A 27,344-nucleotide genomic window follows, 5' to 3' on the forward strand; every position below is an offset into this window, starting at 1 on the left:
AATTAGAATATCGTGCAAAAGTCCATTAATTTCAGTAATGCAAATTAAAAGGTGAAACTGATATATGAGACAGACGCATTACATGCAAAGCGAGATAAGTCAAGCCTTAATTTGTTATAATTGTGATGATCATGGCGTACAGCTCATGAAAACCCCAAATCCACAATCCCAGAAAATTAGAATATTACATGGAACCAAGAAGACAAGGATTGTAGAATAGAACAATATTGGACCTCTGAAAAGTATACAGTGTACTGTGCTTGATTGGCCAGCAAACTCGCCTGACCTGACCCCATAGAGAATCTATGGGGCATTGCCAAGAGAAGGATGAGAGACATGAGACCAAACAATGCAGAAGAGTTGAAGGCCGCTAATGAAGCATCCTGGTCTTCCATAACACCTCATCAGTGCCACAGGCTGATAGCATCCATGCCACGCCGCACTGAGGCAGTAATTGCTGCAAAAGGGGCCCAAACCAAGTACTGAATACATATGCATGCTTATACTCTTTTGGATATATCTGTGACATCCTTCTGAATCATCTGGGGGATTTGGGAATAGGGGGTTCTGCTTTGCAGTGGTTCTGTTCCTATCTCTTAGGCAGATTTCAGATGGTGTCACTCGGGGATAGTTGCTCTATGAAACGAGAGCTATTGTATGGTGTCCCTCAGGGCTCCATCCTATCCCTGATGCTTTTTAACATCTACATGAAACCACTGGGTGAGCTCCTCAGGGGATTTGGAGCAGCATATCAATATCCTGATGATACCCAAAACTATTTTTCCATGACATCAACATTGGAAAATGGAATAGCTCCCCTTCAGGCAGTAATGGGATGGATGAGGGATAATAAATTGAAGCTGAATCCAAACAAGACAGAGGTACTAATGGTGAAGCAGGGGCATATCTAGGGTGTGGCAGGCAGGGCACGTGCCCTGGGCACCATTTGAAGGGAGGTGCCCTTTTCTAAAAAATTTTTTAAAAATTAAATGGCCACCAAAAACAAAATAGCCACCACACATGCTCAAATGGCCTCTGTGAGGCCCTAGGCCATACCAGGCCTCACAGAGGCCATTTGAGCATGCGTGGCGGCCTCCAAAATGGCCACCACGCTGATCTTTGCAGGCCTGAACAGGCCCGAAAATTAGCCCGGGAAGGCATTCGGCAGTGAATTAAGAGGCTGGCGGGGGGGCGGAGTAACCTTTGCAGACCCCCCCCACGGACTTTAGGAAGCCCCCCAAAGGGGCTACATGTAATTTTTTTAAATTAATATAAGTCACTGTACACTTATTCAGTTTGGCACTATGTACAGAGAATCAGAGCTTGTGAATACTGAGCTGAATGGTGAGTTTGTCTTTGAATCAGTGTGAAATCCTTAGTATTAAGGCCCACTGGGAGTTTCTTGCTCTCTTTCTCATTTTAACTGTCTTTCTGAAAGACTAGAATATATTCCAAGCAGTGACACAGTTTACTCTGCATATCCTTTAATTATTTTCAGAGTATCTGGGAAAAGTCAAATGCTCCATTGATTTTTAAAACTTATGTAATAGTGATGCTACAATGCATAGTAGAGAATTAGACAGGCACTTCTGTTTAGTTTTCTAAGTATACCTCCACATAGTATTTGAGTATTTCATGAGTCCCAACATACTGAAATTTGTAGTTTTCCAGCATTTTTTGGTCTGGCTACATCCACTGCTAAACAGTTTTTGAAATATTAAAAGATTAATGAGCTTGACTTGTATTTTTCAGCTGATATTATGGTAAAGTTATCTGAAAGATGGGTGTCAGATGTTTGGACAGGGGTGCAATTTCAGTGCTTGCCCTAGGCGCTGTTTTCCCTAGATACGCCTCTGTGGTGAAGGGTCATAATTTGATGGATGTGATAGAACTTCCTGTTCTGGATGGGATTACACTCCTGCTAAAGGAACAGGTAAGTAGCTTGGGAGTGCTTCTGGACCCAGGCCTCACCCTGCTGTTGCAGGTGGAGGCTATGGCCAGGAGCACTTTCTATCAACGTTGGTTGATGCAACAGCTGTGTCCCTTCCTTGAAGATAATAATCACAAAACTGTGGTGCACTCACTGGTAACTTCTCAACTTTACTACTGCAATGTGTTCTATATGGGGCTGCCTTTGTATGTTGTTCAGAAACTTCTGTTAGTTCACAATGCAACAGCCAGATTGGTCTCTGGGGTTTCTCGGAGAGACCATATTGTTTATTTATTCTATTGAATTTCTATACTGCCTAAAATAGCAGCAATCTCTAGGCGGTGTACAGATTAAAACATAATATAAAATATAAAACATTTAAAATTCATAAAAACAGATAAAAATAATGATAGATAAAAACACATTAAAATTGTGCCTGTTTTAAAATAGTTCCACAGGCTGCCAATATGTTTCTGGACAAAATACAATGTGCTGGTTGATTGATTGATTAAGTGTCGTCAAGTTGGTGCCAACTCTTAGCGACCACATAGATGGATTCTCTCCAGGATGATCTGTCTTCAACTTGGCCTTTAATCTCTCTCAGTGGTGCATTCATTGCTGTCGTAGTCCATCCACCTTGCTGCTGTTCTTCTCTTCTTCTCTTCTTCTCTTTCCTTCAACTTTCTTCTTCTCTTTCCTCTTCTTCTCTTTCCTTCAACTTTCCCCAGCATTATGGACTTCTCAAGGGAGCTGGATCTTCGCATAATGTGTGCTAAGAATGATAGTTTGAGCCTGGTCATTTGTGCCTTGAGTGAAAAGTCTGGATTGATTTGTTCTATGTGCTGGTAATTACCTTTAAAGCCCTAAACAGTTTAGGACTGGAATACCTGGGAGAGCGCCTTCTTCAGTATGATCCCCACCACACTTTAAGGTCATCAGGAGTGGCTCACCTGACAGTGACTTGGGATCAGGCCTTCTCTGTAGCTGCTCCGAGGGTCTGGAATGTGCTCCCTATGGAGATTAGAGGTGTAAGAGTTTCACCAGCTTTTTAAAGTGTTGCAGAGAAATTACTTATCTTCTATAAGTAATTGTAAGGAAGCAACTTTAACTGAGAAACAAGAGTTTGATATTTTTTACCAACTGAAACATAGGCTAAGAAAACAATAAACAGACTAACAGTCTCCAATGCAGTGAGAAGGAGAACCTCTTAGTTTGAATTCAGGACAGCCAGTAAGAAGCTAGAAAGAGGGAGGAACTTAGTCTCCACCCCCAAACCCTAGCATAGATACAAACATATACAGACAAGCATGCCCCTAGACAAGAGCAGGAATAATGCTTATTCAGTAAATCCCAACAAGAGAGTCCTAAAAACATCTATTTTTAGCCTGGCCTTAAGTGAGTGCTGAAATTATTTTTAACTGGTTTTAATTTTGTTTTAATGAGTTATTTGACCCCTGCTAACTTGGCAAAGAGGCACCTTTTAATGTGGTGATTCTCTTTATTTACCAGGGGGAGAGTAACTGGCCCTATCCACACCCAGCACAGTACCTCCAGTGACTGTTGCTGGTGTCTATCTTAGGTTTCTTTTAAGATTGTGAGCCCTTTGGGGACAGGGATCCATCTTATTTATTTATTATTTCTCTGTGTAAACTGCCCTGAGCCATTTTTGGAAGGGTGGTATAGAAATTGAATTAATAATAATAATAATAATAATAATAATTTGTACCCCCCCGCCCCCCAATTTTTATATTTGTGAATTGCCTAGAGCCATCTGGGTGAGGTGGTATAAAGACCTAACAAGCAAACAGAGAAAACTCTCCTTGCAGCCATAATGTGATCAAACATATGGTATGATCAGGACTGTATTTTGGCAAAAAAAAGCCCTGGTTAAGAGTTTCAATTTATATAGGGCTAACCCAGAGGCAAATAAAACCCAAAAATTTTTAGAGCTGAAGAAAAATTATAAAATGCTAATAAGACAAAAGAAGGAAGATGCAAGGAAGGAAGACTGGGACCAGTTATACGCTGCCTCTAAAATGAAGGACTCCAGAATTTTCTGGAGAATAGTGTCAGCTAGCTCTAAGGGGTCCGCCTTACAACGGGGGGGGGGGGCGGGGGGAGATATTCCTGCAGATATTTGATCGTGGCATTACAGCAGGCCTTCCCCCGGTTATACCATCTGGATATCCTTCCCCTCTGGCTGCCGGTTACGGTTCAAGAAACTACTAGTCTGATAACTCAGTTAAAACCGGGTGAAGCACCCGGTTTGGATTTGATACCAGGGGAGTTATTAACGGCAGAGATTGATTGGTGGGCACCGGTCTTAGCCAGTCTTTTTACATATATAGATCAGGCTGTGCAAATTCCAGAAGAATGGAATACGGCCGTTATTGTTCCAATATTCAAAAGTGGTCAGCACTCCAATCCTGCGAATTATTGTCCAATAAGTTTGTTAAGTACAATAAGTAAAATGTATGCAAGACATCTATGTCAAAAGCTTATTGAGTGGGCGGAGCAGAATAATGTTCTTAGAGAGGAATAGGCCGGCTTTCGACCTGGTCGTTTCACACTGCACCAGGCCTTGGTTTTGCGTCACCCCACGGAAAAATATACCAGTAACAATGCCTCTTTATATGTGGCATTTATCAACTTCCAAGCTGCCTTTGACTCAATTCATAGATCTTGTTTATGGAGTAAACTGGCCAAAACTTCAATAGACCCTCGCCTACTCTTAAGTGCGATACTATTGGCCATTAATCTGATCCAGTTTCCACACAGAGGGGGGTTAAACAAGGTTGTATTTTAGCCCCCTTTCTTTTCAACTTCTGTATTAATTTTTTTAATTCCCCTCCTGGATAGACTTGATGTTTATCAACCAAAGCGAGCAGGTAGACCTACTTCTATACTGCTCTATGCCGATGATGCGGTTATATTATCTACAACACTCGTCGGCATGCGAAGAGCTTTGAGAATACTCATGCAATTTTGTGAGAATGAATCTCTTTTCATTAATAACCCAAAGTCTAAACTCATGGTATTTGGCACGAGACTGAAAAATCATAAATGGGTAATAAATGGCATCAGGGTTCAATAGGTTAAAACTTATAAATATTTAGGTATTGTTTTTCACTCTAGAGGGTTGTGGAAACTGCATTATGAGTATGTGGCAGCAAACTCCCAAAGGAGTGCAACTGCAGTTATATTATATTCTGTTTGCCCTCAAGGTGCTCCAGGCCAAAATATTAGCCCAAATATTATACGGGATTCAAATCTTCCCTACAGGTAACTTTTCTATATTGGAAGCTGTTCAGGCGGGCTTCCTACGGGCTATTTTTCATCCTCCTAAATGTGTTTCCAATGCTGCCTTATGCCTTGAATCTGGAGTGATTAGAGTTGAAGCCCAGGCATGATTATATCTGATTAACTTTTGGCTTAAACTCCATGCCCGCCCCTTGGGCCTTGTCCCTTTCTTGTCCCATTGTTCTCATGGCAATATCTGTAATCATTAACACCTGATGTTGCTAAAAAGATGGTCAAGCAAAGAGTGCTAGATATGGAGAAACAAAGAAAACTAAGTTTGATTACTGCAAAGAACACCTTAGGCAGTTTTTCGAACTATCCCCAGCCAGCAGGATATTTGATATGCCTGACCACTTTAAGTCATAGAAGAGCTTTCTCACAGGCACGCTTTATCATGTTACCTTCTGCGGTGTTAGGAGGGAGGTTTAAGTGAATTCCCTTAAGGAATCAGTTATGCCTTTGTGGCGCTGGAGTTGCTGAATCGGTAGCACCTGTCCTTTTACACTGTGCCTTTTATAGGACTATTTGCCCTATATGGATAGAACCTCTTTTAAAAGACAAACCGGGTTATTCTGATGATTATTATGTTTCTTATTTTTTAATGGATTGCCACACAGAGGTTACAGAGAGGACTGCAAGATTCTGTGCTGCAGCATGTAAAATGAGACGAGATACGCTTAGCTGTGTATGACCTTACCATCCTTGTAACTCAGTTTTATGTAATTTATTATTTTGATATATATTTTTATTGTACTATATTGTTTTTATTCCCTGTTTGTTTGGTTTTTTGGTCATGGACCGTAATAATACATTTGATTTGATTTGATCAAACCAGTGGATTTGCTCACAGTAGAATTGCAGTGAGAGGTTTCTTGGTTTAGCTAGTTTTAAATGGATTAAAGGGTCATCTTTATCCAAAACATGTTGGGCACAGTAAAAGAATTCTGTAAGGCACCTAAGGGCCTCCTCTCTTCTTGTCCTTCAAGAGCCAGCCGTATCCTGAACAGGACTGGGCTAGAGGCCTGCTGTACCCAGGACAGGGATGGCGAACATGTTGGTGGGCCAGCTATGAACATCTTAACTCAGGGCTTCCCAAACTTGGGAACTTTGGCCATTGTGGCTGGGGGTGTTGGGAGGTGTAGTCCAACAACATCTGGGGACCCAGTTTTCAGAACTCTGTCTAATCCCTCCTTTTTTCCAGGGAAGTCTCACATCCACATTCTCCCTTCAGCAGTGTGGAGAACAAGGAACTGTGAACTGCTGACTTTGCAATGTGCAAATTGTCTCCGTATATCAGGGTTTTCAGTGTTCCCCTAAGGAGAAACTGAAATTCTCTCAAGATTGTAAGTTTCTTTACAAGGAGAAATTTTGAAGGATTTGTTAGATGGTTTCTCTGCCTTCCACAATAGAGCGTGCGTCCACCCACCCAGAAGGATTTACAGCAGCTGAAATTGATGCAGAGGCCACCCCTTGGGATGCCTAAAAGAGAAAAGGCCAGCAGTTGGGGACTGCTCTTTAGCAATCCTCCCAAACACTGAGGATGGGGATCTGTTCCCCAGGCATTCTCATTCTGTCATTTGGTATATTTCAAGTGCCAGATCACCTAGTTGGTATGAATAAAGAACAACAGATGCTACAGAGATTTACTGAGACAAAATGTGGTGAGACCACCTGTGATGTACATGGTCTATATTTCTCCTCACAACAACCCTGTGAGGTAGGTTAAGCTGAGAGAGAAGTCACTGGCCCAGAGTCACCCAGTGAGTGTCATGGCTGAACAGAGATTTTAACTCGGGTCTCCGTGGTTTTATTTATTGGTTCTGTTTCTAATGTGTTTATAGATTAAAAGTTTATATCACTTTTTTACATTAAAAAACACTCAAAACTTTATAATAGAACTGAACCATGGGACAAAGTGAGATTCAGAAAACAGTAAGAACACCAACTCCCCTCTGCACCCGCCCCTCCCTGGCCCTGGCTGCTGACTCAAGCAGTCTGGCCTACTGGTTGCAGGGGTCAGGTTGCAGGGGACTGCGGTCTCCCTGCAGGGGTGCATTTCCTGGCTCCAGAGGCGTATCTAGGGAAAATAGCGCCTAGGGCAAACACTGAAATTGCGCCCCCTGTCCAAGCATCTGACACCCATCTTTCAGATAACTTTACCATAATATCAGCTCAAAAATACAAGTCAGGCTCATTAATCTTTTAATATTTCAAAAACTATTTAGCAGTGGACGCAGCCAGACCAAAAAATGCTGGAAAACTACAAATTTCAGTATGTGGGGGCTCATGAAATACCCAAATACTATGTGGAGATGTACTTGGAAAACTAAACAGAAGTGCCTGTCTAATTCTCTACTATGTATTGTAGCATCACCATTACATAAGTTTTAAAAATCAGTGGAGAATTTGACTTTTCCAAGATACTCTGAAAATAATTAAAGGATATGCAGAGTAAACTGTGTCACTGCTTGGAATATATTCTAGTCTTTCAGAAAGACAGTTAAAATGAGAGAAAGAGAGCAAGAAACTCCCAGTGGGCCTTAATATTAAGGGTTTCACACTGATTCAAAGACAAACTCACCATTAATAGCCATATTAGCAAGACATCACATTTAACTCACTTATCACAAGAAGCAAAGTAAGAGCAAATGAATACAATCCTACAGGTAGCTCTTAAGCGTCAGCTCAGTATTCACAAGCCCTGATTCTCTGTACATAGTGCCAAACTGAATATGTGTACAGTGTCTTATATTATTATTATTATTATTATTTTTACCCGTAGCCCCTTTGGGGGGCTTCCTAAAGGCTGGGGTTTTTTTTTGCAAAGATTCCCCCTCACCCCGCTGGCCTCTAGGGCCTCGCAGGGACTATTTGAGCATGTGCAGTGGCCGTTTTTAAAAATAATCTTTTTTTTAAAAAAAAAAGGCCACTGAAAACAAAATGGCCACCGTGCATGCTCAAATGGCCTCTGCAAAGCCTGGCATGACCTAGAGCCTCACATTTGAGCATGCACGGTGGCCATTTTGTTTTTGGCAGCCATTTTTTTTAAACAAAATGGCGCCCCCCTTCAAGTGGTGCCCAGGGCACATGCCCTGCCTGCCCTACCCCTAGATACGCCCCTGCCTGGCTCTCCAGGTTGCTGGTGGAGAGGACTGGATCAGATCAGGAGCTACAAATTAGGGAATCCCCAGTCTGAGCTCATTTCCTCTTTGTATTTCCAAGGTGGCCTCTCAGGCATCTTCAGACTCCCTCCTCTTTCCCAGCTGTAGCATTGGGTTCATCCAGTGATTCTCAAACTTGGGTCCCCAGATATTGATGGACTACAACTCCCAATCACCAAAGGTCATTGTGGCTGGGGGTGATGGGAGTTGTAGTTTGTCAACCTTCGGGGACCCAGGTTAGAGAGCCCCTGGATTAATGGTTCAGTATGGGTCCCAGAGCACATTCTATAGGCACATGATACAGCTACCTTGCTGAAGCTAAGCAGGTCTTGGTGTGGTCCGTGCCTGGATGGGAGACTCATGTATGCTGCCTTTGGGGATGTGGCTGCTTGCATGCAAAGAGTCCTGGGTTCATCCCAGCCCTACCTGGACATTGCCAGGTAGGGCTGGGAAAGACTCCTACCAGATGTGGCACGAGAAGTGTGGGCTCCTTCCACCAGGCTCCAAACCTAACCCTCCACCAATCTTCCTCTCAGCACCCACCCCCATATCTTTCTTAACCAAATCTGCTGCCACTATCTATCCACTCTGGGACAGAAACTCAAAGTTTAAAAAACAACAACAACCCACAGTAGCTTGGTGAAGTCAGTATGAGGGTGGAACAGACAGACCAAAACGAATGCAGCCAAAAAGAAATCACTTGACTGACATCTAGTAATAAGAATAAATTGGTGATACTTGGTGATGTAGAGGTATTTACTTTGCTTTTCACTGTTGCATGAGCACTTAAATGTGTAAAATATAGGTAATTTGCATCTGATGCAGTGGGGAAATGACTTGACTAGCAAGCCAGAGGTTGTCGGTTCGAATCCCTGCTAGTATGTTTCCCAGACTACGGGAAACACAATACTGTATATCGGGCAGCAGCGATATAGGAAGATGCTGAAAAGCACCATCTCATACTGCGCAAGAGATGGCAATGGTAAACCCCTCCTTTATTCTACCAAAGACAACCACAGGCCTCTAAGGTCACCACAGTCGACACCGACTCGATGACACTTTACCGTTACCACCTCCTGGGACTCGGCCCAGGAGAATCTCTTCTGCAGGTCCTCTCTTGGCTGCTCGAGTAAGTAAGTAAAACTTTATTTCGGCCGTAGACCAGCAATACAACAATATAAAACAAATAAGAAAATAATAATAATAATAAGATATAGTTGTAATATCGTTCTTATGAACTCAGTTTGAAGTGTTTCTAGCAGAGCAAAATTACTAAATGGGCCCAATTGTGCACCATACAAAATCTGAGGATACACTTTGACCAATAGTAGTTTTATTGCAACAGGGATGTATGAAGCTCCCTGTGAAAAATGAAATGATTTAATTAGCTTCATTGATAATTGGGCACTCTGAATAATATGTTTTTGGTGCGCAATACAGGAGCCAGATGAATGGAATACAACGCCTAAGTATTTATAGGATTTAACTTGTTCAATTGTATCCCGTTCATGTGCCAAGTATATTGTTATATTATATGCCAAATGCATATAAATGTAGTTTAATTTTATATGATATTATTATTATTATTATATTCTTATTGGTTTTATATTGTTGTATTGCTGGTCTAGGACCGAAATAAAGTTTTACTTACTTACACTTTATCCAAGCCAAATGAATTTCAGCCGGTTGTAGATTTTCCTAGGTGGCAGTGACAAGACAATTCTATTCCCTTTGCATAAAGATGGCAATTACTAGCCAAACTCTATATACAATAGTATGCTAGAAATGACAAATAACTAAAGATTAACAATTATAATTGCAAAAAGCAAATAAGTCAAAGAATAAGAGAGAATCTGAACTGGTAAGTATCTGTCCTCAGGTTTTTACTGGAACGGAATATTTTGCTTGCAATACTTACACAGTTCTCAGTGTGCTGCTCTCCACAGAAGTGGACAGTTGCTAACAACAAAGATTTAAATGCTGATTCTTCAGCTGAATCTTATTAAAAAGACTTGTTCTAAAATGCAAAGTAAGGTAAGGATACAGTCCTGATTCTGCAGATACTTATATACAGTTTCCATAAAGCAGAAACATTATTTGTTTAATACAATGACCACCGTAATATTATCTGCCTTAGAATAAGAGACATGAAGTCAAAGTCATATTGATAATTTGAAGCGGAGAAAATCACATGGAAATGGTTAAAATCTCATTTTTTAAAAAAAGAGTGTACAATAAAAACCTAAAATCATATTGATGTGAATTCGGTTCGTCCCTGGGTCCGCCTTTAGCCAATCAAACAGACTCAGTGGGAATCTCTTTAGAGGCTTTTATTGCACTGCAGTTGCAAGGTATTCAACGGCTAATGGCTCTACATTGAATATGAATTGGTTACAGCTGAGGTTCTTCTTTTATACAATCAACAAAATGGATGCTGACACCCTAGACATAGTATACGTGGCAATAAAATGGTGGACTAAGTATCTAGTACGCATGCGAATGATTCATTGTTCATCTGGTGATCACTCCTTATTTGGTTACATCCTGTTTTCTTAACTGTCAGCAAAGAACAGTGAGAATCTTGTGAGAACCAAGTTTCTTAGATACAATTTAGTGGAGAGAGATAACAACATTGATCATGAGAGGCCGTGATGTCCCTGAGCTGGGCTGGGGTTACTTTAAGTTAGAATGAGGTATTCTGGGCAAACATGGAGTTTCTTTGGTTTTCTAAACACATCAATTCCCGCCTGAAAAATTGGATCATCATCAAGGCTTGTAAGGGTACAGATGTATATTTGGGCCCTATACTGTGGCGGCGTCTAAAGGTTTTAATAAACATTTGGATTAAAGCTAGAATGCATTATAAGCAGCAACATGTGATTATCAATAAAAGAAAAATACATACTGTAACTAGAATTATCTTCTTTGCCCATAAATCAATAGGCTCTCCATATTAGTTAAATGAAAGTTCTAACTGTTTGGAAATATTAATAATAGCTCTTTCTAACACATAAACTCCTAGTCTTGGAAATATAGTTCTGTGTTTTGTGTGGCTAAAGGATTTGGGACATATGTGGTTTTGAGATGCCTTAAGCATTTGTCATACATTAAGCATAGATTTTACAGAAATAGTAGGTGCTGAGTGGGCTGTACATATGGCAATAAAACTAGATACATTGCATACAACATCCTAGAGCTACAAACATAATTAGTATAATTCTATAAATCACACACATATCCTTAAGCACCCATATCTGGCATGATTTGATATAGATAAAAAGTTTTACACAGAACAGCAAGGTGTACATATAAAGATCATACAACTTATAACAAGCAACATTGTTTTAACCCATCTTTATCCCAAATAAAGTATCAATAACATTGTGGAACCAGGTGCTTCTGGTGATTAATGGATTATCAGCTTGTGGAAAGCGATAGTAATGACAAGTCATGTACAATCACATTGATTAAATACAGGTGTCTATAAAATTAGCAGGTAAAGCTTGGGCTAGCTTAATGTCTTCAGAGTGCAAAAGGGACCAATAACTTGGGGATAGGTGTAGACTTGCAGGTAAATGCTCTGGGTGAAACAATGAGATGATTGGCACAATATGTCAGTGAAACAAGCATGTGAGGTCCATGTCCTTACAGCACAGGAGATAGCAGGGTTTTCAACATAATGATAGCACATAGTCACTACAAGAAAGTAATATAAGAAAGTGGTGTAAATCATCAACTCCCACCCCCCCTTAGTGTCCTCTAGAGTCTGTCATGGCCAAAAAGGAAGCCATGGAGAGCTTTAGAATAAAAACAAAAACTAAGTCCTTGGTAAGAAAAAATATTGTAGTCCTTCAATTGAGAACCAAATGCTCTTGTATAACATTGCAGGATTTTGGCTATCCTGGATGTTCTCTGATCCGTGTTGTTTTGGCTTGTTTGGCTAGTGTCCATAGACAAGCTCGAATGTTCATGTGTTTGGGAGCCTTGACTCCCCCCCTTGTGGGCAATCTGAAATAGTGTCTTTGGCAGAATTTGAAATAGTGTCTTTGGCAAGGTATCTTACCCAGGTAGGATGGTTGTTGCATGTATGGCTCCAGAGAAAAGTGAACAAATTGGCTTGCCTGTTTGTTATCAGGCAGTCTTCAGGCATTTGTCGTCTATCCCTCTCCTATAGCACTTAGGAGCAGGAAGATGAACTTTGCATTAAGCCCTCTTCTTCAAACACAGGATAGGGTAGCAGATGGACGTTCTGTCACCATTGGGTTGGATTGGAAATGCAGATAGGGACTGCCCTCTGGTAGCTGCTGCTGCTGATGGTTAGTTTTCCTGGGTCAGTGTTGATGTCCTCTGGAGACTCCCTTGGGATCACGTTCTGGCGACGGATCTAGGTATTCCTTCGATCTGGGGAGGATCAATCCTTCTTGGAAAGACAATTCAAGGCACTGTTGGTTGCAAACCTGTTTACTTGAGAGAAAGACAGGCAAGTGAGTTGCCAATTCCCTCCCCCCCACCATGTAGGGACAGCGTCCTGAGACTAAGTCTCTGGGTGCCAACCATCAGCACAAAAGGAAAAGTCAAGTTTTCAAGGCAAATAATACAAAGGATGGATAAAACCTGAGGCTATTTTCAATTTGGACTTTTGGCAATTTTTTTCTCTCAATTTATGTTTTTGTTTCCCTGCTTGCCCTGGGCCCCTCTTCTCCCGAAGACCAGAACAGGGGATGATGTCCTCATTTAGGGCTTGGTGGTTTGTGTTGTAGGCTGGTTTCTGATCACGAGAACAAAATGGCAATCCTGGGCAAAAGCAAAGCAATAAAGTAAAAAAGAAAAAGGCATTAACATTTTTCACCCCCCTTGTGAGTTTGGGGTGTTGAGGAGGCATTAAAGCCTTTCAGGTCAAACATAGTCTTATCACTTGTGAGGCTGCAACATAAAACTTCAGCGCTTGAACTTCACCAAGGCCCTTTGGGTGTAACAAAGTCCTGTTTCCATGTGGCATCTCACATTCTCTTCTGTATCCTGTTCTTCCTCCTTACAACAACCCTGTGAGGCAGGCCAAATCATTTGAGTGGCAGGCTCTGTGTCACCCAGCAAGTGTCATGGCTGAATGAGGGTTTGGACTCGGGTTTCCCCGGTCCTACTCCAGCACTCTAACCACTGCACCACGTTGGCTGACAATTATACTTACAGGCCTTTGTCAGGGCAATCAATCTCCATCCAGTATAACTGACTTCCTTCTCCATAAAGGGGTGATTCGTCAGTAACATCTGGCTTTGGGATCTTCATCTAGGTCACATGTAGATAGTTGTGGTGTTCCAGCTCTCCATCTTTAGCCTCATAACTTAGCAAATGACCAATGAGTAAGGGTTTGGGGTTTGACATCTTCTGGGAAAAACCTATATAAGAAAGAAACAGTCCATGCCCCCAGGCAAAATACTATACCTTGTTGAAATAGGATTGAGACTTCTGGACGAGGCCTAATGTCTCATGAAGCAAATCAAAGTGTCCCTTTTTACAGACCTCTTTAGCAAAAGGTGTTATCAGAAAAATTGTCCATAATCTTGCAGGGGGGTGAAACCTGTGGTAATAAAGTCAAGTCTCTCATCAGGAGCTGTGAAAACAGGGTATGGGTTTCACAGTAACACACAAAGCTTGATCCTTTCAAACTGGGAAGTCTTCTAGGTAAAATGCAAATTGGTACTTTGGAACTCCCTTCCACTTGCAGGAGTAGCAAAACAAAATTCCTTTCATCAAATCTCATGTCTGGGATCTGGAATTTTAAGATTCAGCTACTGTGAAGGCAAAGCAGGGCTACTGGATAAGACAAATTTAAAATTTAAACCTTAGACCATTTGATTATTAGCTCTCAGTTTACATCAAATCAGTTAGCAGAAATATTGCATAGATTTTACAAAAACATGACAGTAATACAATTAGACTAATTTATCTTAAAATCCATTTTTCCTTCTCACTCACAATTAACTGGCTGGAACACAAACTGCTTTACAGAGAACCTCCTTCCCCCTCCCATCTGGAAATGGGCGGAGCTGTCATTGTTCATCAGAGATCAGCTTTCATTTGTGAGAAAGAATTTGGAAGGGAAACTTCCGGTTTAGAGAAAGGTTTTGAGCTCACAGAAAATAGGTAAGATAAACCATGTCAGTAAATATAACATATAAAGGCTCATGACACTCAGTAGTGGCAGAAATATCACAATCAACTTGATATAAGAATGAATGAAATAGAGCTTGCTCTTATGTCTAATGCATTTAGCCAGCCATAAGCAGCACTTTTGCAGAGGTGGGAAGATTGAGCACCCCAGTTGGCCAGCTGGGACTGTAAGTTCCCCCTGTTGCTCAGGCCTTGACCAATTTTATGTTCAATTAATATAATAACTGCTAATTTTGGAATTCAATGTCAGAGCAAGTTTGGTCTGGAACAGTTTACAGAAAAAGAGACATGTCACTAGAATAAATACATTCACAAATACAACAGAAACCTCATCTTCACAGAGATGAGTTATAAGATGGATGGGGGGTTGAATTCCTACACAGAACCAAAGCTTTGGACTCCCACTCAGAAACCTACACACACACACACACACACACACACACACACACGTCTTGTGTATTTCACAGAACAAAGGACTAAACAAAGAAAACTTCATATGAGTCACAAAGAATTTTATAACATTTTCAATATATTAGCCATAAACTCAGTTAAGAAAGTAGCTTAAACAGAACAAACTTATCACAGTCATCTATGAAACAATCTGTAATTCCATATTACCTTTCCACAACGTACGACTTACTGGTGCTTCTCAATCAATTTTTGTTTCTTTGTTAACAACTTCCAACCAAAATCCTTTCACGTCTCCTTCTAGTCTTTTCTCTGCAATTCCCTGCACAGAACTTCAACATGTGCATTCCTTCAAACTCCATTTTCTTTCCTCTTTTCCAACTGCAAGCAGCTGAAGAGAGAGAGAAAAAGAAAAAGAGAACAAAAGCAGCCTTTTGTTCGGAGAAACTTTTTGCAGCAAGAACAGTGTTATCTTTTGGCTTGGTTACAACGGGACAGCAGCAGCAAGAATTTAGACTGCTCGCAACACAAAAGCAGCTAGCAGCTGTTTGAGCTTGGAAACAGATCACAGAGACAACATGATTTTAGCAAAAGACAATCATTCTTTCTTCTTTAATACTTTCTTCAGACCCCCCCCCCTCTTCACAGACTAAGAGTTCCCTTGTTCTCCATAGCATGTTGGAAAGGAGAAGCTGCTTGGAGCATGATGGTAATACATATGGTGGGGGTTTCTTTGGTGGGCCTGCACATATTGGTTTTATTAAAATTTACCGGTATGTGTATAAAATAAAAGCAATTGCAAAAGGATGTTATTGAGCTCATGATATGGCCAAACTTCCATACAGAGGCATTTTAAAACTTTCATTCTGAGGGCGCCTCCCCCTCCCGTGAGAATCATCCAATTTTTCAACACGCATTCTAAAGGTGTACATGAAGTCTGTTCAGATTTCGTGTACTTGCTATTTCTACTCCCCATAGCCCCCCCCCTTTTCGTCCCTGCACGGACTTCCTAGTTTGTCCCTTCACGGACTGCCCCTACACAGGCTGTATTTCGTCCCTGCACGGACTTAGGTTTGCCCCTTCATGGGCTGCCCCTACATGGGCTGTAATTTCCCCTCGCCCCTGCGCGGACTAGGTACTCACCAAAAGACGTCTCTGGATTTCACTCTCTCACTCACTCACTTCGTTCACACTTTCACTCACTCTTGCCTCGATTCCCAGATGTGGCGTGTTTGTAACGACTGGCACGTCTCGGGCCTAAGAAAATCCTCCACAGACAAAACGCTGTGGGGCGTGCTGGATTTCGTTGTCCCGTGACGGGTCAGACTGTCCACCCAGAAGTCACATCCGAGTCACGGCACCAAATTGATGAGACTTCGGTTCGTCCCTGGGTCCACCTTTAGCCAATCAAACAGACTCAGTGGGAATCTCTTTAGAGGCTTTTATTGCACTGCAGTTGCAAGGTATTCAACGGCTAATGGCTCTACATTGAATACGAATTGGTTACAGCTGAGGTTCTTCTTTTATACAATCAACAAAATGGATGCTGACACCCTAGACATAGTATACGTGGCAATAAAATGGTGGACTAAGTATCTAGTACGCATGAGAATGATTCATTGTTCATCTGGTGATCACTCCTTATTTGGTTACATCCTGTTTTCTTAACTGTCAGCAAAGAACAGTGAGAATCTTGTGAGAGCCAAGTTTCTTAGATACAATTTAGTGGAGAGAGATAATGACGTTGATCATGAGAGGCCGTGATGTCCCTGAGCTGAGCTGGGGTTACTTTAAGTTAGAATGAGGTGTTCTGGGCAAACATGGAGTTTCTTTGGTTTTCTAAACACATCAATATTTTTTAGTGAAAGCAGGAAGTGAAGGGAGTTAATACGAGCATTTATCTCAAAGACCTCCTAATTAAGTCCTAAAGGCATGTTTGTCTGTAAAGTGTGGATCTAGAATGGTTCACATTGTAAAATAAATCTCTCTGTTGTCTCTTCAGTACCACTGACTTTTTCTAGGCACCAATGCTTTCGATCTTCTGATTTATGGCTCATTGCAGGAAATGTTTTACCAAAGGAGCTTGCAATCTCCCCCTCCAAATTCAACTTTTATGTTCTGAAATTCAAACTTGAATTAATTGAGTTGTCTTTCCAACATACAATAGGGGGCATGGACACTTTAAAACATATATCACCCCTTTGGCATTGCACATGAAAAAATCACATATCTCGTGCTCCCTAGAATCCACCAGATTAGTACATTTCTTTAATTTAACACCATTGCTTCATTCAGAACAGTTTCCACAACCATGGTGACTATGGTTCACATGGAAAGGTTCACAATGGAGAGGTGGGGCAAGATGGTGACCATGGCAGCAGCTCCAGCCATGTGTTGGAGTGTAGCAGCTGATTTAATGTTTTATCTTTAACTAGTCTGGTTTTAAACTTCATTGTTTTTACTCCCTGATTTTGGTTGTGACATGAGTTGTCTGTTTTGGCTGAGATTGATGGCCGTTGCCTCCTTCTTTATCTATTGGGATCTAGGCACAGCTAGGATATGGGTCCAAAAAACAACAACAATCTGCGTTTGTCACCACAACTGCTGGATGCCAAGGCAAGAAAACAGCTGTCCTCTGTTAATCTGATACACGATATTACACATGTCCTTAATGTTCTTCTGCAGCAGAGACATGGGGCCAAGAGAAGGAGAGGAAGGCAGCAAGAGACCCATTTTTCAAATCTCATCTTTGGGCCCACTCCAACCTTGGTACGCCCCTGGTTTGCTTATCTCTACAAAACTGCGGGGGAGGTGTTAGAACTTGATCTTATTCTTCCTTTTTAAAAGGAAGAATAATTGATATTAAGCTCACTGGTTGTAACATTGATCATTAATGTTTATTTCCCTCCTCAGAAACTATACTCTGGAATTAGAGCTATATGGATAGATTTTGAAGCTTCTATTCATAAACTTCTTATGATGTACCAAATTCTTATATCATCATAGCTGGTTATTTTAATGCTAGACTCGACCCAAATGAAGTTACTCAACTTATCAGAGATACCCTCCAGAAAGGGACTCCCCCTCCACCCTGCCAAACATGCCAGTCCAAAGATCAGGTTAGTCATCTTGCAGGCCATTGTTTGGCCAACCTAATAAATTATTTGAATCTCTTTATGATGAATGGGGCAGAGAGGGGGAGAGAGGGGGAATTTACTTGGTGGGCTGGGATAAGGGCAATTTAAGATAGACAGTTGAATAGATAGTGACCATCTTCCATTAGTCCTTTCCCTGAAACCTTTGTAGAGGGATTATATCTTGAACAGATACATCAGATTGCCCTCAGAGATAGCGATAAGTTTACTAGAGTGAAATGGTCTACCCAGCTAAATAACAATTTAGGGAGCTGTTGCTCTCAGATAATTTATTACAATGTCAGGCTGCTCTGCTAACTGAGCACACTAAAGGTAAAATGTGCCGTCGAGTTGGTGTCGATTCTTGGCGACCACAGAGCCATGTGGTTTTCTTTGGTAGAGTACAGGAGGGGTTTACCATTGCCTCCTCCCGTGCAGTATGAGATTATGCCTTTCAGCATCTTCCTATATCACTGCTGCACTAGTGACAGGGTATTTGACCTAAGGGTTTCAGACCCTTATTCAGTCGATTCAACAGTCCCTTGCCCAATGTGTTAAGAATGGACCTAGCTGACATAGATGTGGTACCAGTAGGTGATTTAATCAAGATTGTCTTAACGCAAAGAAGGCCTTAGTTGCCAACTTTAAACTTTATAGGGCCAACAAGGGCCTCATTACAGAACTTGATCAGAAATCACAATACAAAACATTAATAAAAGAAAAAGAGAGAACTACACTTAGGGAAACCTGAGAGTGATTATGGGTCACCTCTAGGACTAGTGACACAACCACCTTTTGGTATCTGCATGTTCCTTGGGTAGGGGCCCTGGGTTGGGTTGTCACATCCCTGTGGATGTGTGGGTAATCCACTTTAGGGCTTTGTATGGGGCATCTGTCTCTGATGAAATGCCCTTATTGTCTCTTCCGGAATCTATACTGATCTGGCCTCCAGTTTCCATCAAGGAGATCACTAGTTTAGTGACCCAGCTCAAATTGGCTAAGACCCCAGGTTTGGATCAGATCCCTCCTGAACTGTTAAAATAGATTATCAAACGGTGGGCCCCTGTACTTGCAAGACTCTTTACTCATATTGATCAATGTACCCAGAGGCGTAACTGTGGAAAATGGCACCCAGGGCAAGCTCTGCCCCTGAAATTGCGCCCCACCCCCACATACCTGCGCCCTGGCCGGAGTGAGCGCGGCGGCGGCGGCGGCGGGCGGCGGCGGATCGCGCAGCGGTGGCGGGCAGTGGCGGATCGCGTGCCCCATGGCTTGTGGTGGCGTGGGAGTGAGCGCGGCGGTGGCGGCAGATCGCGTGGCGGTGGCGGACGGCGGCGGCGGGAGTGAGTGCGGTGGTGGCGGGTGGCAGCGGATCGCCGAGTGCAGAGCGACGCCGAGGCCTGCCGTCTGGCCCGGCGTCGCTTCCCAACTGTGAGGCGCGCCTGCGCAGTTCATTCTATGCACCCATAACGTTGTTTGTGGCCAGATTCTGTGCGTCTGCATGTAAGATCAGGTCTAAGCTGGTTGAGTTACAGTTAGTAGTACTATGGAGATTCTGACACTATGTATTTGTACTACTTATACTATGTTTTGTGCTATTCTTGTGTTGTTGTATCAAAGACCATAATCAAGTATTCATTCATTCAAGATTCACAATGGACTAACCCAAATCAGGAGAAAAGTCACAAACAAATAAACAAATCCTATATAATAAGATCCCTGGCGTGTGTGTCTGTGTCTCTGGTGTCTGTGTCCCTGTCTCCCTCGGCTGTTCTGGGCATGCGTGGTGCATGTGCGCAGAAGAGCCGAGGGGGATACGGCCGCCGGCGCCGGCCACCATGTTGGCCGGTTGGTCGGCCTGGCCGCGGGAAGGCCAGAGGCGGCAGCGGCGGCGGGTCCGGCCCGGCAGCGGGGAGAGCAGAGGTGGCGGTGGCGGGTCCGGCCTGGCCGTGGGGAGAGCAGAGGTGGCGGCGGGTCCGGCCCGGCCGCGGGGAGGGCAGAGGCGGCGGGTCCGGCCCGGCCGCGGGGAGGGCAGAGGCGGCGGCGGGTCCGGCCCGGCCGCGGAGAGGGCAGAGGCGGCGGCGGGTCCGGCCCGGCCGCGGGGAGAGCAGAGGTGGCGGCGGGTCCGGCCCGGCCGCGGGGAGGGCAGAGGCGGCGGGTCCGGCCCGGCCGCGGAGAGGGCAGAGGCGGCGGCGGGTCCGGCCCGGCCGCGGAGAGGGCAGAGGCGGCGGCGGGTCCGGCCCGGCCACGGAGAGGGCAGAGGCGGCGGCGGGTCCGGCCCGGCCGCGGAGAGGGCAGAGGCGGCAGCGGCTCCGGCCCGGCCGCAGGGAGGGCGGCGGTTCCAGCCCGGCCGCAGGGAGGGCAGAGGCAGCGGTGGGTCCGGCCCGGCCGCAGGGAGGGCAGAGGCGGCGGCGGCTCTGGCCCGGCCGCGGGGAGGGCAGAGGTGGCGGCGGCGGGTCCGGCCCGGCCGCAGGGAGGGCAGAGGTGGCGGTGGCGGTGGTGGGTCTGGTCTGGCTGCGGGGAGGGCAGAGGCGGCGGCGGGTCCGGCCCGGCCGCAGGGAGGGCAGAGACGGTGGTGGCGGGTCCGGCCTGGCCGCAAGGAGGACAGAGGCCGCCATGTCAGGCCAGACAGCAACGACGGACGCAGGCACGAACAACAGCAATGGGCATCAATTTTCGGGCCCCAGCCACCCGAAGCCCAAAAGAAAAAGTAGCACAAAGCACAACACAAAAAACCATACAGAACCGCAGACAAAAGCAGCAGCCAAGTCTGACGCCCCCCACCCGCCCAGCCGCCTGAGAGCCAACACTAAAAATAAAATAAAAACAGGCACAGACAAAAGCAGCAGCCACAGCCGCCCCCCGCCCCCCCCAGCCGTCCGATACTGGAGCAGGAAGAAGCCCCCCCCCACCAGCCAAGGGCGGGAAAACAAGGTCTGTAATTTGCGCAAGCGCGCCACAAACAAACAGACCGACGGTCACCGCCGCGAGACTGCAACAGTGCCACAAGCACACAGCCGCAGCCATCCATGAATTTTGCTTCCACAACGCCTTGACAATTCAGGGAAGAAGCCGGGAGTCAAAATCCCCTGCGGGGAGCCAGCCACCCACCTGGGAAGGAAGCCCTTCTCCACTCTCAACTTCAGAGCTAGTGAGGGTGAGGGAGAGGCACTCTGCACACGCTCAGGGGTCGCCACCTAGGTTCGCCCAGCCGGACCGCGTGTGGGGGAGTAAGACCAAAGCACCCATTCCTTACCCCACCACGACTGCTGGCCAGCAAAACAGGCAAATACACTTTGAAGGGAGTAGCACTGTTTAGAGCAGTGCTTGCTCATCACTAAAATGAAGTGATTTGAAAGATAAGCTTGAAAGAAAAGTTGCAAAGAAAAACCTGAAAAGTTTAATAGCAACCCCCCCCCCCACAAAAAAAACACATTACCATGTAAAATGTAGTTTGACCGTGAGGTGACTAATTTCAAGGCCAAACACATATATTTGAAACTTGAGAGAAAAGAAACAAACTTGACCAAAAAAAAATCATAAACCAGTGCCTCTGCCTTGCAGGCCATGCCATGACACTCCACAGCTTTCAATAGAAAACACTTCTCACTTCAGCTCTCCAGCCTAGATCCTCAACACAGTAGGCAGTGAAAGCTCAGGAAAATCTGACCCAGCCTTTAATGAGGAGGGAATTTGGAAGGGCAGACCACCCCTATATTTCTGCTGATTCCAGCAGCCTGAAAGGAAGGGGGGGGGGAGCCAGAGACATATACTTGATAAAACATCTACCAGAAAAATTAGAAAGAATAGAAACATAAACTTTCAAATAAAAAAGACACATAAACCAGTGCCTCTACCTTGCAGGCCATGCCATGACGCTCCAAAGCTTTAAATAGAAATTACTTCTCACTTCATTGCTCAGGCCTGGATCCTCATCTCGGTGAGCAGTGAAAGCTCAGGGAAAGCAGACCCAGCCTTTAAAAAGGAGGGAATTTGGAAGGGCAGACCACCCCTATATTTCTGCTGATACCAGCAGCCTAAAAAGAAGAAAAAATAAGCCAGACACATAGACTTGACAAAACAACTACCAGAAAAACTAGAAAGAAAAGAAACATAAACTTGCAAATAAAAAAGACACATAAACAACCAAACATGGCCTCCAAAAAACAGGAAGAGGACAAAAAAGCCAAACCCAGAAGACAAAGACAACAAAACATAGACAAACAGCATATAGAGGAAGAGATGAAAGCTCACCGGGAACAGTTGAACAAGAATAAGGCCACAAGAGAGAGAAAAAGACGAGCAAAAAGAACAACTGAGCAGAAGGAAAATGAACAGCACAGAAACGCACAAAGACGCAAAGATAGGAGAGCAAACCAGACTCCGGAGGAACAACAATTACAGCGAAAGCAACACGCTGAAAAAGAGAGAGCCAGAAAAAGAGAGCAGGCTTCTGATGAACGACAATTACGACGACACCAACTGGCCCATAGGAAAAGAGTCCAAACCCAAGAATCAGGGGCAGCAATACACGCAACAACATTTCTAACTGACAATGCAAATATTAAAGAGGACGACATCGAACCACACACATGTGGAAGTTTAGAACAGATAGAAGACATCAACCAGAAAAACTTGAGGAAAAAGACACATGAACTTGCAAAAAACACAAAACACATGAACCAGTGCAAACAAACAAACATGGCCTCCAATAAACATGAAGAGGACAAAAAAACCAAACCCAGAAGACAAAGACGACAAAACATAGACAAACAGCATATAGAGGGAGAGACAACAGGTCACCAGGTACAGTTGAACAAGAAAAAGGCCGTAAGAGAGAAACAAAGACGAGCAAATAGATCAATTGAACAGAAGGAAAATGAACATCACAGAAACGCACAAAGACGCTAAGATAGGAGAGCAAACCAGACTCCGGAGGAACAACAATTACAGCGAAGGCAACACGCTGAAAAAGAGAGAGCCAGAAGAAGAGAGCAGGCTTCTGATAAACGACAATTACGACAACAGCAACTGGCCCATAGGAAAAGAGTCCAAACCCAAGAATTATGGGCAGCAATACACGCAACAACAATTCTAAATGACATTGCAAATATGAAGGAGGACGACATCGAACCACACACATGTGGAAATTTAGATCAAATATGTGACTTTTGTAATGCAAAACATTTTGAGAGAGAAAGACCCACGGATCGAAAATTTTCACATTGCTGCTCAAAGGGAAAAGTAAATCTTCCCCCAGTAAAAACAAATCCATTCATCCAGCACCTTATGACAGGTCAGCATCAGCACAGCAGGAATTTCATGAAAAATATCAGATCAATAAATAGTGCCCTAGCATTTGCCTCCATGGGAGCAAACATTGCTCCACCACCTGGCCATGGGCCATACTGTTTCCGGATACACGGTTCAATTTGCCACAGAGCAGGCATGCTGCACCCACAGCTGGGCCAAAACAGACAATTTGCACAATTATACATTCTAGATCCCACTGAAGCTGCTGAACAAAGAATGCAAAATTCAGCCAACACAAAAATAAAACCTCAACTTATGCAAACACTAAGCACACTTATGGCGGAAAACAATCCATTTGCAGAAGCCTGCAAAATGTTGCACCAGGTTGAAGAAGAGTATCAAGAGGATGCCGACAGAACAGGCAATGTTATTACGGAAGTGTCCATGACAATAATGCAAGATCGCAAAAATGACGCAAGGCGGTATAACACACCAAAGCATAATGAGGTTGCATTTATTTTTCTGAACCACCACTTGAAAGAGAACCACCACTTGAAAGAGATCTTCTAATACACTGCAAACCAAGTGCAGGCGATCCAGACCAGAGAAGAACACAGAGAGTCAGTGTCCTTGATCCCAATCTAGAACCGATGGTGTACCCATTGCTATTCCCCTATGGGGAACAAAGCTGGGGAATTGACATACCTTTGCAACACAGACCACAAGCCTTATTAGACTTAACAAATCAGTCACGAGCACCAAGAGTGAGGGTAAGCCAAATGCAATACTATGGCTACCGCCTTTCCATCAGAGACGTCTATAACGCCTTCTTAAATGCTGGACGCCTTACACAGCAATATATAGTTGACGCATATGTCAAAACAGAAGTCAACAGACTCAATTATGTCCACCAAAATCAACCAAAATTGCGAGTAGAAAAATACTCAGGATTAATGGACCATTTACATAATGAAGCCAATGGGGCAGGCCTGATTCCTGGAAAACCTATATTTTGCCTTCCTCATTTGCAGGTAGCCCCAGAAACATGCTGCAAAATTATCAAGACGCAATGGCGATTGTAAGAAAATATGGTAAACCTGATCTCTTTATTACCATGACGTGCAACCCCAAATGGGAAGAAATTGTTGATAACCTGCAACATGGACAAACTGTGGATGCATGACCAGATTTAGTGGCAAGAGTCTTTCACCTAAAACTGAAAGCACTAATCGATGACATCTGTAAAAAACATATTTTGGGGGCACCCAAAGCCATTGTGTACGTCATAGAATTTCAAAAGAGGGGTTTACCACATGCACACATACTACTCATTCTAAAAGATGAGAGTAAACCAAAATCCGAAGAAGTGATAGACAAAATTGTATCCGCAGAAATCCCGGACATACAAAATACTCCACGATTATATGCAATCATAACAAAACATATGATTCATGGACCATGCGGAACACACAATCGGAATTCACCATGTATGACAAATGAAAAATGCACAAAGGATTTCCCAAAACAATACCAGCAGCAAACTATTGCCAACAGCAATGGCTACCCCAAATACAAAGACGAAACACTGACCAAAGCACAATGGAAAACAGCAGGACAATTGATAACAGTTGGGTTGTACCATATAGGAGGAGTCATCTACGGCTCTTTGTGATCGGTTTGCCTGTCGCTTTGCAGATAAAGTCGCTTGCATCCGTGCTGACCTGGACTCCAGAGTTTTGGCAGTTCCGGCAGACATGCCTCTGGTACCATCTGGTCCCGTTGTTTTGGATTCTTTTCAGTTGGTGCGGCCTGAGGATGTGGACAAGATCCTGGGCAGTGTGCGGGCGACTTCGTGCGCTCTTGACCCTTGCCCTTCATGGCTAATAAAAGCTGCCAGGGAGGGGACAGGCAGATGGCTGGAGGTGATCGTTAATGCTTCGTTAAGGGAGGGCAGGATGCCATCGTGCCTTAAGGAGGCAGTGGTAAGACCTCTGTTAAAAAAGCCCTCCCTTGATCCCTCCAACCTGGACAATTATAGACCTGTGTCTAACCTTCCCTTCTTAGGCAAGGTGATGGAGCGTGTGGTGGCGTCCCAGCTGCAGAGGGTCTTGGATGATACGGATTATCTGGACCCTTTTCAATCTGGCTTCCGCCCCAGGTATGGGACTGAGACTGCCTTGGTCGCTCTAGTGGATGACCTACGCCAGGAACTAGACAGGGGGAGTGCGTCCCTGTTGGTTCTGCTGGACCTCTCGGCGGCATTCGATACCATCGACCATGGTATCCTTCTGGGCTGCCTCTCGAGTATGGGAATCGGAGGCACTGCGTTGCAGTGGTTCCGGTCCTTTCTTGAGGGGAGGGTCCAGAAGGTGGTGCTGGGGGACTACTGCTCGGCCCCGTGGCCGTTGGCCTGTGGGGTCCCGCAGGGTTCGGTCTTGTCCCCCATGCTGTTTAACATCTACATGAAGCCGCTGGGAGAGGTCATCTGGGGATTTGGACTGAGTTGTCAGCAATATGCGGATGACACTCAGTTCTATCTCTCCTTGTCATCTGATCTAGGGAGGCGGTGGATGTCCTGAATCGGGGGCTGGAGGCCGTGATGGGTTGGATGTGGGCTAACAAACTGAAATTGAATCCGGATAAGACGGAGGTACTGTTGGTCAGTAGGAGAGCCAATCGGGATGAGGAGATTTTACAGGTTCTGGATGGGGTTGCACTCCCCTTGAAGGAGCAAGTACGCAGGTTGGGGGTACTACTGGACCCGGCTCTGCTTTTGGAGGCTCAGGTGGAGGCGGTGGCCAGGGGTGCCTTTGCACGGCTTCGGCTGGTGCGCCAGCTGCGTCCCTTTCTCGAGAAGGCAGATCTGGCCACGGTTACCCACGCCTTAGTCACTCCGGCGATCGGAGGCCCGGTCTACCCGGCCTTTTCCCGGCGGGTAGACCGGGCCTCCGGTGTCCTTTGCGGTGTGCGCATGCGCGCGCGCAAAGCACCTTCATTCTGCAGCAGGCCTTTCTAACGAGAGGAGCTCTGTCCGGGAGCTCCTCTCGTTTTCTCCTGCAGCTTTCGGTAAGGACTCGGGCGGGCAGACGGGCGGGCAGCTGGGAGGGAGGGAGGGCTGGCTGGCGGGCGGGCGACGGCGGCAGGGGTATGGGTACTTTTCTATGTGAATCTGCTCAGGGGGGGCGGGGGCGGTGGGGGCGGCTGGTTTCCAGCGCCCCGTTATTCAGTTAAATACGGGCGCTGGAGGGGGCGAAGAGGCGGGAGGGGTAAGAAAGCCCTCCCGCCCTTAAAGTTATACCCCCCACCCGGACCCGAACCAGCAAGGGCCGAACCGGTCCGGCAGTTCGGCCATTCCTTAGAATGGCCGCTGGACCAGTTCGGACTTACCCCTAGTCTGGGTTAGGCCCCCCCCCTTCTTTGCAATTTTCTTGTGGGCTTGGATTTTAGGTTTGGGGGGTGGTGATGCCTAGGAAGGCTAAGGAGAAAAAAGGGGGGCGGCCCATTCGGAAGCCTAGAAGGCCTGCCCCCCCCCGCCATCTTCCTCGGAGGAGGAGGAGGAGGAATTGGGGTCTTATTCGAAGCTTGATTAACAGGATGGAGGTGTTGGAGAAGGCCAGGGCTGCCCCAACAGACAAGGGTGCAGGGCCCTCTGGCGGTGGGGGTGTGCCTCCGCCCAAGGTTCCTCGGCGGACCAGGGGCTCTGTCTGCAGCCAGTTATTAACATCCCTTTCTAGCAGGCTGGAGGCATTGGAGAAGGGACTGGACCCTGCCGGCTCTGCCCCCCCTGGCGGGCCGGTGGCGCCTTCTGCACCTGGAGGACCGGCCCCTGGACAGCCTGCTCCTGCGTTGCCGCTTCCATCGCCTTTGGATCCGGTTCCAGAGCTGCCTCTGCTGTCTCTACCTCAACCTGCTACACCGGTTGACCATCCACCTGCGGACCCGACTCTGCCAGTAGTCCTGGGTGAGCCAGCAGCACCTACACCTCCA

General features: G+C 45.0%; 1 long non-coding RNA gene across 7 annotated transcripts in view; it reads right to left on the reverse strand.

The window, feature by feature from the left end:
• Positions 1-10,705: 10,705 nt before the first annotated feature.
• LOC128343002 (uncharacterized) overlaps positions 10,706-27,344 on the reverse strand; it is a 37,618-nt gene continuing 20,979 nt past the window's right edge. For 5 of the 7 annotated variants that reach the window (XR_008315295.1, XR_008315292.1, XR_008315294.1 and 2 more), the window contains one exon: positions 10,706-15,361. This is a non-coding gene — a long non-coding RNA (uncharacterized LOC128343002). The remainder of the gene's footprint in view (positions 15,362-27,344) is intronic. The other 2 variants (XR_008315297.1, XR_008315296.1) reach the window with 2 other exon arrangements.

The sequence above is a fragment of the Hemicordylus capensis genome, chromosome 2, assembly GCF_027244095.1.
Source record: "Hemicordylus capensis ecotype Gifberg chromosome 2, rHemCap1.1.pri, whole genome shotgun sequence".
Taxonomy (NCBI): Eukaryota; Metazoa; Chordata; class Lepidosauria; order Squamata; family Cordylidae; genus Hemicordylus; species Hemicordylus capensis.